The following is a 10,325-nucleotide window of genomic DNA, read 5'->3' on the forward strand; positions in this document are numbered from 1 at the left end:
GTAGAAACTTTTTTGTGATCATGTTAAATGATAGATGATAAACCCATATATATAATATGACAGAAATAGAGAAGGAGAGGAAAATGAGTTCAGGGCTTTAGGGTGAGGTAAAGAGTGGATGTGGGCTTTTTATCTTTTTTTTAATTAGGGTTACCCTCACGCACAAAAAAAACCCCTCACCCCCTCACGCCCCAAATAAATTGATCTTAGACGACAGTGAGTTATATCTCATACCCATAGAACGCTGTAGAGAGCGAGCACAAGAAGAATGATAATGGGTAACAACTCAGTTGATAGCTCTGCAAGGTGAGTACGAGTACCTTAATTATTGCTGCTTCGTTAAGTTTCCTCTGTAGTCGTACACTTCTAATAAGAAGTTGCATATCGTTGGTTTTCCTTCAAAGAACCATATAAACCTTATTGCACAAATGTGATCTATGTGTTGTTGTTGTTGTCAACCTAATAAAAGTTTTTCTATAAGAATTTTCCTCAGCTGTAATAGTGCATTTGAAAAATATTAATACATTTTTTTTATTATAAAATGTTTAGAAGTTAGTGATTCCTATGGTAAATTGTTGACATGCAATCTAACAAGTATTCAGGATACTTTACTATTCAATCTTCAGGCATCTAAGTGAGTCATGATTCATCATGGCAGTTCATCATCTATATTATATTCAAATGCTAAGAGATTTTCAGTAGAAAATTGAGTAATATTAACTGCAGAAAAAAAAAAAAAACCACTGTCAGTGATTTTTTTTAATCAATTTTGGTTATGACTTTTTAATCAATTTTGATATTAGTTTCTAAAGCGAAATTTTCACAAACAGTTTCCACTCTGTTATCTTTTTTATGGTTACTCATCTAATTCAAGGAAGCTTTGGCAACTTATGTCTTTTTAGTATACAGTGTGACCCTGTGACTTCTTCCTAAATTGGATCCTATAAAACAACTCGTTTATTTTTTTATGTGTTGTTTCTTTCATTTGTGAACAACATCAGGGACAAAGAAGTGTCGAAAGAGAAATTAATCAACATCATCGGAAGATGTATCCTGTCTGTGTGTTCTTTCATATTATTGATCGCCACCACGGAAGTTGGCAAGAGACTTTACAAAGGAAACCCAGCTCGCATATACTTAAATGTTATGATTATTTTCACATACTACTTGCTATTGGCTCTTCAGCATTACCAGTACCGTCTTGCCGGCCTTATTCCATGCTTACTCGGTTTCTTGGGGACATTTGTGATAACATTTGTACTGTGCATCCTTGTTTCATCGTTCCTTGTGTGTGTGTTTGGCCTGCCGGTCTAGTTTGCTTACCCTCGTCTTTGAAAAACAGCAATGATTAAGGGCATTTTCACTTTTCTACGAATTGATGCTATTGTTTATCCTTTTGCTATTGTAAACTTCATGGAATATGACTTATATACATAGTTTGAGACGTATTGTAATTAAAACTTCGAATATTTACATATCAATACTTCTATAGTTCTATGTATATATTTTGTCTTTAAATTACGCCTTATCTAGTATAGCACTATAACATCTCTCTTTCACCGGACCCTCTAGCGCCTTTGAGTGAAAAATCACTTTTCACCGCGGTTAAAATAATTATGATGACTAGCATTCGTGGTCAATGTGGTAGTTGTTGCTTGTTGGAGGACAACACCATACTGGTCCTGGTTCGAATGCTGGTAGAATCCAAAAAAAAAAAAAAATAATAATTATGATGACCCATAGAAATATAAGATAGCCTTGTATTGTTCTGTTGACACGAGAAAAATTAATACCGCAATAACAACAACACAATGATATTTCAAGAACGAACAATGATATTTCTATAATGCCAACCCAACAATTACATGTAGAGGTGGCAATATGGGTTGAACCTGACGGGTCAACCCGCCAAAACGGGGCGGGTTGGGTTACATATTTCAATCCCACAACCCGCCTCGTTGGGTTGTGGGTCAAAACAGGTTGGAGGCGGGTTGGGACGGGATGGGTTGGCCCGCCGGGTAATTTTTTTTTTATAGTATTTTTTTTTTTTTGGTAAGCCTATTAGGTAGTATTTTATTTGTTTTAAAACTTTTGTGATATCTAATTTTTTGTTATCTTAGTACTCTCTAGAAAAAATATAGAAGAAAAACTTTATTTGTGACAAAGGTTATTTTTGTATGGAGATAAAAATAAGTTTGTAAAGAATATCTTACTAAATATTAGCATACATTTAGACTTAAGATTAAAAAAAAAAAATAAGGGGAATGTGATATGAAAATAAGTAATATTATAATATTTATAAAATATAATTTTTATTTTTATTTTTTATTTTTTAAGCGGGTTGACCCGCCAACCCGTCAACCCACCATAAAATGGGGCGGGTTGGGGTTTTCAATCCAAATTCAAGTGGCGGGGCGGGGCGGGCCAACCCGTTTTGCAACCCCTAAATTTACATTATTTGTGATGAGAACATTTTTTTGGGCAACTTTATCTACCAAATGTATATGAAAACTAAATTATAAACACTGATATTTGTACATTTTTACCAACAATCATAACAAGAACATGATCTTTGGCTTTTTGACCCTTATAACCTTTTTTAAATAATTAATTATCAAATTGACCTTGATTATAAACTATTTCAAAAATTTAACATCCCCAACAAACATAACACCAATCTGCCTATGTTTGACCGTTGACCACCAAGCCTACCAGGTACACCCCTCTCTATCCGGTTATTTTTTGAAATTTTTGCCTATCCGGATAGAGAAGGGTGTACCCGGATATAGTTCTTGAATCTGAGAAAATAGTTGAATTATTTACCCGGATAAATCTCTGAAATTTCAACTGCCCCATTCCCATTGTACGTGGTAGAAGTGGAGGTCGATTCAACAACAGAGGGGGACGATTGCGTTTCGAGGAGAGGTGAGGAGGCCAAATTGGCACTGATACAGAGCGTTCGCGGACGAGAATAGGAAATAATAGTTTTTGGACGCCATCAAGCCTGTGAAATGCAGAGACTTCAACTATTCTTTCCAAAATTGTCTCACAAATTCTAGAAACTATCACAATCTTTTTTTATTCTAAAATATATGCGAATCGAAATCACCGTTGAACAAATCCTTAGAATCTGTCCTCCATTCTCCAAAACCCAATGAAAACATCAACCAACTCATCTTAGATGAACTTCGCGTGAGAACACAAAAGTTCTAATTCACGAGTTTTATTTTATTTCTGGTAGAGATTTATCCGGGTACACCTCTTCTTACCTGGTAAATAATTCAACCATTTTCTCAAATTCAAGAACTATACCCGGGTACACCCTTCCTTACCTGGGTAGGCAAAAAATTTCAAAAAATACCCGGGTAAAGAGGAGTGTACCGGGTAGGCTTGGTGGTCAATGGTCAAACAGTGACAGATTGGTGTTATATTTGTTGGAGAGGTTAAATTCTTAAAATAACTTATAATCAAGATCAATTTGGTAATTAATTATTAAAAAAAATAATAAGAGTCAAAAAGTCCATGATCCTTCCTCGAAGTGGTGAAAACGATTGCGGTCCCTCACTATTATCTCCCTCTCATAAATCTTGGAAAGTAACTTGGTTGCACTGTGACAAACATCATTACAAATTCTAAGATTCTTCACAATTCTAATTGGTACACCGGGAGCTGTGCTAATTAGACCAAATGCCATTGCCAGTTTTTCACTATTATAATTCAGTGCAGTTTCTTTCTCCTCCTTATCTATATTCAGCAGAACACAAGATATATCTGGGGTGTATCCAACATCTTAAAGTTTTTCTCTCATCTCAGCAATCATTTCATAAATTCTTTTAGTTTCTGGGTGTTCCTTGTCTCCCATTATGAATTCATGAACTGAACCATTCACTTCAATGAAGCTAACACCTGGTTCTTTTCTTATTCCTGCATCCTTCATAGCTCTCCTTATATCAGCAACATCACCCCATCTATTTGCAGCTGCATATATATTTGACATTAGAACATTATATCCACACTTTTGGGGTTCCAATGATAGAAACTGCTTTGCTGTCCATTCTCCAAGTTTGACATTTTTGTGAAGCTTGCATGCAGCAAGCAAAGATCCTAATACAGCCTCATTTGGCCTCATGGGCATGTCCTTAATTAGTTCTTGAGCTTCATCAAGCAATCCAGCTCTACCAAGAAGATCCACCATACAACCATAATGCTCAACCTTTGGGACCAAACCAAAGTCATGAACCATTTTGTGAAATAGTCTCTTCCCTTCTTCCAACAATCCAGAATGACTACATGCATGAAGAGCTCCAATAAATGTGGTGTCATTTGGGGTAATCCCTTTTGCTTCCATTTCTACAAAAAGTTCCAATGCTGCCTCACCATGACCATGCATTGCAAAACCTGATATCATGGCATTCCACATTGAAATGTCTCTGTCAGTGGCTTCAGCAAAGAGTCTATGAGCCTTATCTATGTCTCCACACTTGGCATACATGTCCACCAAAGACGTTTTAAGAATCATATCTCCTTTAATTCCTTGCTTGTCTATGTAAGAATGAATCCACTTACCCATTTCAAGGGATCCAGCTTTTGCACATAGTACAAGGAGGCTAACCATGGTTATCTCATTTGGCCTTATACCACAACCAATCATCTGGACAAAGATATCAAATGCCTCATCTATACAATTGGTTTGTGCATAAGCTGATATCATGGCACTCCACATCAATAAATCTTTGTTCTTGATGCTATCAAAAACAGATCTTGAACTTTTAACATCACCACATTTGCCATACATATCAATAAAAGCAGTGGCTAGAACTAAAGAAATGGTAAATCCGTTTCTTAAAGTGAAAGCATGTAACCACTTGCCTAATTCTAGAGCTTTTGTTGTTGCACATTCTTTGACCAAACTAAGGATTGTAATCTCATTCGGAAACATACCCTCCCCAAGCATTTTGACAAACAATCTCACACCTTCATTTAAATCACTGCAATTAATGTAGGCTGCAATCATAGCAGTCCATGAAATGATACTAGCCCCAGACAAGCCATCAAAAAGTCTTCTTGCGTAAGTTAAATTTTTACAGTTAGCATACATATCCATCAAAGCAGTACTTAGAGGAACTTCTGATTTCCCAAAGTTTTTGTTCCTCATTACATAAGCATGCATGGTTTTCCCCAATTTCAAATCGGCAAGTTCTGCAAATACATGAATGATGCTTATCATTGCAATTTCACTAGGCCTAACTCCCATAACATGCATATCTCTCAAAAGATCCAATGCTTCATCAAGCATCCCACTCCTATCATAGTTCCTAATCATAGTACTCCAAGAAACAACATCTTTGTTCTCAATCTTATCAAATAATAGGCGTGCAGATGCCGTGTTTCCAACCTCGCTGTACATCATGATTAACGTGTTGCAGACAAATATGTCCCCATGAAATCCATTTTTCACCACAAAACCATGCACCTCTTCTCCTAGCAGGGTTGAAGGGATAAGCCCACATGCTTTGAGAACCGAAGGTATAATAAAATTGTCCACTTCAGTGTCTGTTTTACGCATATTAGAATAGATTTTCACTGCATCTTTAGGGCAGTTGTTCTTGATGTAAGATGTTATTAGGAAGCTGTAAAGTGCTGCATTGCTAGAGTAGGACTCAAGTGCAGGAAAAGGGACTTGATAACTGCAGTTGGAACAGGTTTTGATGAAATGGCCATGGAGCTGTTGTGTTTCATCAATGTTGATATTCAGTTCATGTTGAATGGGAGGCACATTTGGTTTTGGTTGGTGTAGGAACCGGAGTGCTTGTGTCTCTTTTGCTTGGACTTGAGTGAATTTCGAAATGGGGGAGTGATATTGATTAGAGTTATGGGACTTTTGAATTGACATAGGAAGGAGTGGAGGAACACCACTAGAGAGATGGGAATTGCTTGTAACCATCACAGTTTAATCCTGAGAGGGAATTTTAACTTTTTCTTCTACCTTTAATTCTTGGTAACAACTTAAGAAGAGATTAGATTGCTCAAACACCAGGATATATGAATATAACATGTCATATATCCATAACCTATCAATCAGAAAGAGTAGCAAAGTTTCCCAAGAAACTCATTCCATTTCTACATGCATGTTTTCTTTTCTTGATGCTTATTGAAACATAACATGATTAAACTTTTACCTCTTCTCTCCTTAGTTCTCACTTTCACTTGGCCTGCAACTTATCATCACCCCACATCAAGAGTCTGTTCAATGGTACCTCCACTTTGCCCTGTGTCAAATGCAAATGCCTCGGAATTATCCTTTTCTCCAAACTGAACTAAAATTGTTACTGAGTAAAACCCTTCAGTTCTTGCATGTCCCTTTTCATTTCTTTCACAAGACACTCAAACTTTAGGCTTCAGATTGGTCTCAACCCCACAAACAATCTCTTGCAGCAGCATAAACTTTCACTGCATCTTCTTCACCCTTTTGAGCACAAGATGATTTATCAAGTTTGAGGGTTGGCTCCAAAAGGGAGTGAGAGTAATAGGAAAAAGGAGAAGCTGAGGAAGAAAGAGTTGGAAGAGACAAAAGAGTGAAGCATTTTGTGTTTGGTTTAACAGGAAAAATCATTCATTCATGTGGTCGTTATGTTATAGACAACAGATAAGGAAGGATAAGTTATCAATTTTCTTCGTGATTGAACTACTGCGTTTTTGTGATAATCTCCCGGTACAATATATGGCAAAATGATTTCTGCCTGTACCTACAGCAAGTAAGGATCTGCGTCCGGATCCTAGGATACGGTAACGGATCCTGAGTTTTTTTTTTTTTTTAAGTCGTGGGGCCCACTTTTCCGTGTCAGCTGTAGATAACACTGTCTACGGCTGCTGCAGAAATATTAAGCGCACAATATAACATTTTCTATCTTAACAACAATCACTTGAAACTTTATTACAGAAAATAAAAATTAACAGACGTGTTATTTATACTATTTTTAAGGTATTAATGTTTTTCATTATCTCTACATATATAAAATTATGTGAACTCATATAAGGTTATATAAAGAGGGGAAAAAAAATCACACATTTTACATGTATAAAAAATAAATTTATTTTCTATAACGTAAAAAATAATATTCCCTTTAAAAAAAATAGGTTTAATCGGTATCAATTAAACACCTATTATCAATTTTTAAACAGATTCATTGCTTTATGGGTAAATTGATTAGACCGTGCCAGTTGGATCCGGCTTTAATAATATTATTTGGGAGGTATATTATATTTATAATTTTTTTCTTTACATCTTCTTACCGTCAATTTATTATTATTAAATCGGTATCAATTAAACACCTATTATCAATTTTTAAACAGATTCATTGCTTTATGGGTAAATTGATTAGACCGTGCCAGTTGGATCCGGCTTTAATAATATTATTTGGGAGGTATATTATATTTATAATTTTTTTCTTTACATCTTCTTACCGTCAATTTATTATTATTAAATCTGAATTAAATTAACACTTCTGATTCGATGTTATTCTATAATGGGTTGTTTAATTTTAATCGAGTAATAATCTCCACCGTCGATCTCTTTGTTTTTTTTTTTAACATCCAACGGCTAAAACTACATGTTCGACCCGTGGACTGAGTCACCGACCCCCTACTTAAAGCGTGCAGCGAAGCACATTACCCTATTCGCTTTGATCGTGTTTTCGAAAAGAGATTCGAGAATGGATTTTATTAGAATGTGCTTAATATTCGCGATTATGCTCCAATTACTCTACCATTTTCACAGCCTCATCAACATCATTGTCAACCGTTACCGGCGCCACCACCAAGTCGCCGTGCCTGAACCATCTCCGACTCTTACAAAGTCGTCAAATGATGCCGCATCATCCAAGACTTCTTGAATCGTGTTTTTTATTTGATGAAACATGTAATCCTAGACCTTAGTTTGATGTATAATATGTTACATGTTGTGTGTGGTTTTATGTAAGTTTAACTTTCTGAGCTTTTATATATATATATATATATATATATATATATATATATATATATATATATATATATATTGAGTTTGAGCTTAATTTACATCTCTGTTTTTTTTTTATTAAATTAAAAACCCTAACTCTCCTCTGATAAATATTGAAATCATTTTTATCAAAAAAAAAAAAAAAAAAATATTGAAATCATATAAATAGATTTGGCTTAATATGCAGTGTTTAGAGTTTAATATGGGTAAGTATTAAAGATATTGTTTGTGTAAATGGCCTGGTTTATTCTTAACAATCCATCTCAACTTTTGGAGAAAGTGATTATAGCTAAATATGGCAGAAATGTGGATCTGAATTGTCTGATAATTAGTAAACAATATGACTATACTCTCTGGAAAAATCTCAGTAAAATATGGCCTGATCTGCTGAAGAGTCTGTCTTGGGAGATTGGGGATGGGAAAAGAGTAAACTTTTGGTTGGACAATTGGGTAATTGGGATTCTAAAGCTTCTGCGTGTAGCAAAACATCCCCTTCACCCTCTTCTGCTAAATGATCTGGTGGTGGGTTGCTTTATTTTAAGATTCTGGTAATTGGAATATTAGCCTACTCTCTAATTTCTTTGACCAGAAAGTGACTAAGAGCATCACTGCCACTCCTCCTTCCTGATGCTAATGCTGGAAAGGACAGGCTATCTTGGCTGGAACTAACTCCCTCTTGTTCTATGGTAAAACATGCTTACCTGAAAATCAAGAATTTCAACCACCTTTCCTCAGATTTCCCTTGGAACAGAATCTGGAATTGGAATGGCCCAGAGAAGATAAAGTTACAGATCTGGAAAATGGCCCATGGTAGACTCCTAACCAGGAATAGAACTGCCAAATGGGGTAGTGGTACGGATAGGTGCCCTTTTTGCAAGGATAAGGTGGAAACAATTCTCCATGAGCTGCTGGAATTTGGAATAACCGGTCTTTTAAGCCTGTAAGCTCACTTTTTCTTCCATGAACAGGATTTGAATATTTGGATTTCGAAAAATATTACCCAGCTAGATGGAAGATTTGCAGATTGGAGGGACATTTTCTTTGTCACCTGCTGGTTTTTATGGCTTTGGAGAAACAAGGAAACTCATGAAGCTGAGCTGAATAGACCAGAAAATGGTAACATTGTGATTCTGAATTATGTGCAGGATTTAAATTGAGTTGTCAAGAAAAATTCTGCTGGTGTTTGTTTGAGCAGCACCTTGGGTACCTCATTCTTATGGTTTTACACTCGGCAGGACTGGTTTAAATTAAATGTGGACTGTTGATAAGGCTGCCTGTGGGGGTTTGATAAGAAATTCTGAAGGTAAATGGCTAGGGTGCTACCAATCTTTTTTAGGCTTTTGCTCTCCTCTCCAAGCTGAGCTCCGGGAAATTGTTAGATCCCTAGAGTTTGCTTGGCTTCACAACTTTAAAAAAATTATAGTTGAGAGTGACTTCTCTCTATAAATTTGTTTACTCTAAATGGTAAAGATGCTCGAGAACTATCCTTTGTAGTTAGGATTTGAGCTTGGATTGGTAAAGACTGGAATATTGAATTATGCCATGTAAAAAGAGAAGGTAATAGATGTGCTGATTGGTTAGCCAAGAAATCCCTATCCTGTACATGGGATTTACATTTATGCTATTCTCCTTCGATGGATCTGTTGAAGCTGCTCTGGTCTGATGCAAGGCCTGCTGCTAGGAACTGCCTTAGGGCTTCAGACTGATTATAGTTTTTTTCCTCGACAAAAAAATTGATATATAATTATTTTAATAAAAAATAACGGATACATAGTTGTTTTGAATCAATTTACGGATTTATTTCACTCAATCTTGCTCAACTTAGGCGAAACACCTTAAGGAGTCTAGCCCAACACAGGCAAAATACCCTGAGGCGCGAGACTCAGGTTGCTAATATTGAAGTTCCGTGGATGTGAAAGCTTATGATAGAAAAAAGGCAGAAAAGAAAAACTCACAATTGATGCCACTGAGAACTGAAAGAGTAACTTCCTTAGCTGCTTCTTCGTGTACACCTGCCTTTGGGGGGCAATTAGTTCTAAATACTCGGTCTGCAGCCAAAAGAAATCAAGGTTGATCAGAAGAGGGTAGTTTTAACCCAAGTAGATCTGATGGAATAAAAGCCAAATATGGTCTTAGTAGAAGAATGGCTTCACTGACATAATTTTCCTTGAAAGGTTGCTCCTGTATATAACGATAATGTCATTAATGCATTCCCATTCAGACAAATCTTTTTTTCGAGCTCTTTATCATTCAGAGGTCGCACACGAACAGAAACAATATTTTTCTCCTCAGTTGGGCCTTGCATTGCTTC

The 10,325-nt window shown here is 36.1% G+C and overlaps 1 pseudogene; it reads right to left on the minus strand.

Moving 5' to 3' along the window:
• Positions 1 to 3,511: 3,511 nt before the first annotated feature.
• On the minus strand, positions 3,512 to 6,660 carry LOC133318018 (pentatricopeptide repeat-containing protein At1g08070, chloroplastic-like; annotated as a pseudogene).
• Between the last annotated feature and the right edge of the window lie 3,665 nt (positions 6,661 to 10,325).

Source organism: Gastrolobium bilobum, unplaced genomic scaffold, assembly GCF_033153095.1.
Source record: "Gastrolobium bilobum isolate Gb01-03AN ecotype WA unplaced genomic scaffold, APGP_CSIRO_Gbil_v1 utg44160, whole genome shotgun sequence".
Classification (NCBI taxonomy): Eukaryota; Viridiplantae; Streptophyta; class Magnoliopsida; order Fabales; family Fabaceae; genus Gastrolobium; species Gastrolobium bilobum.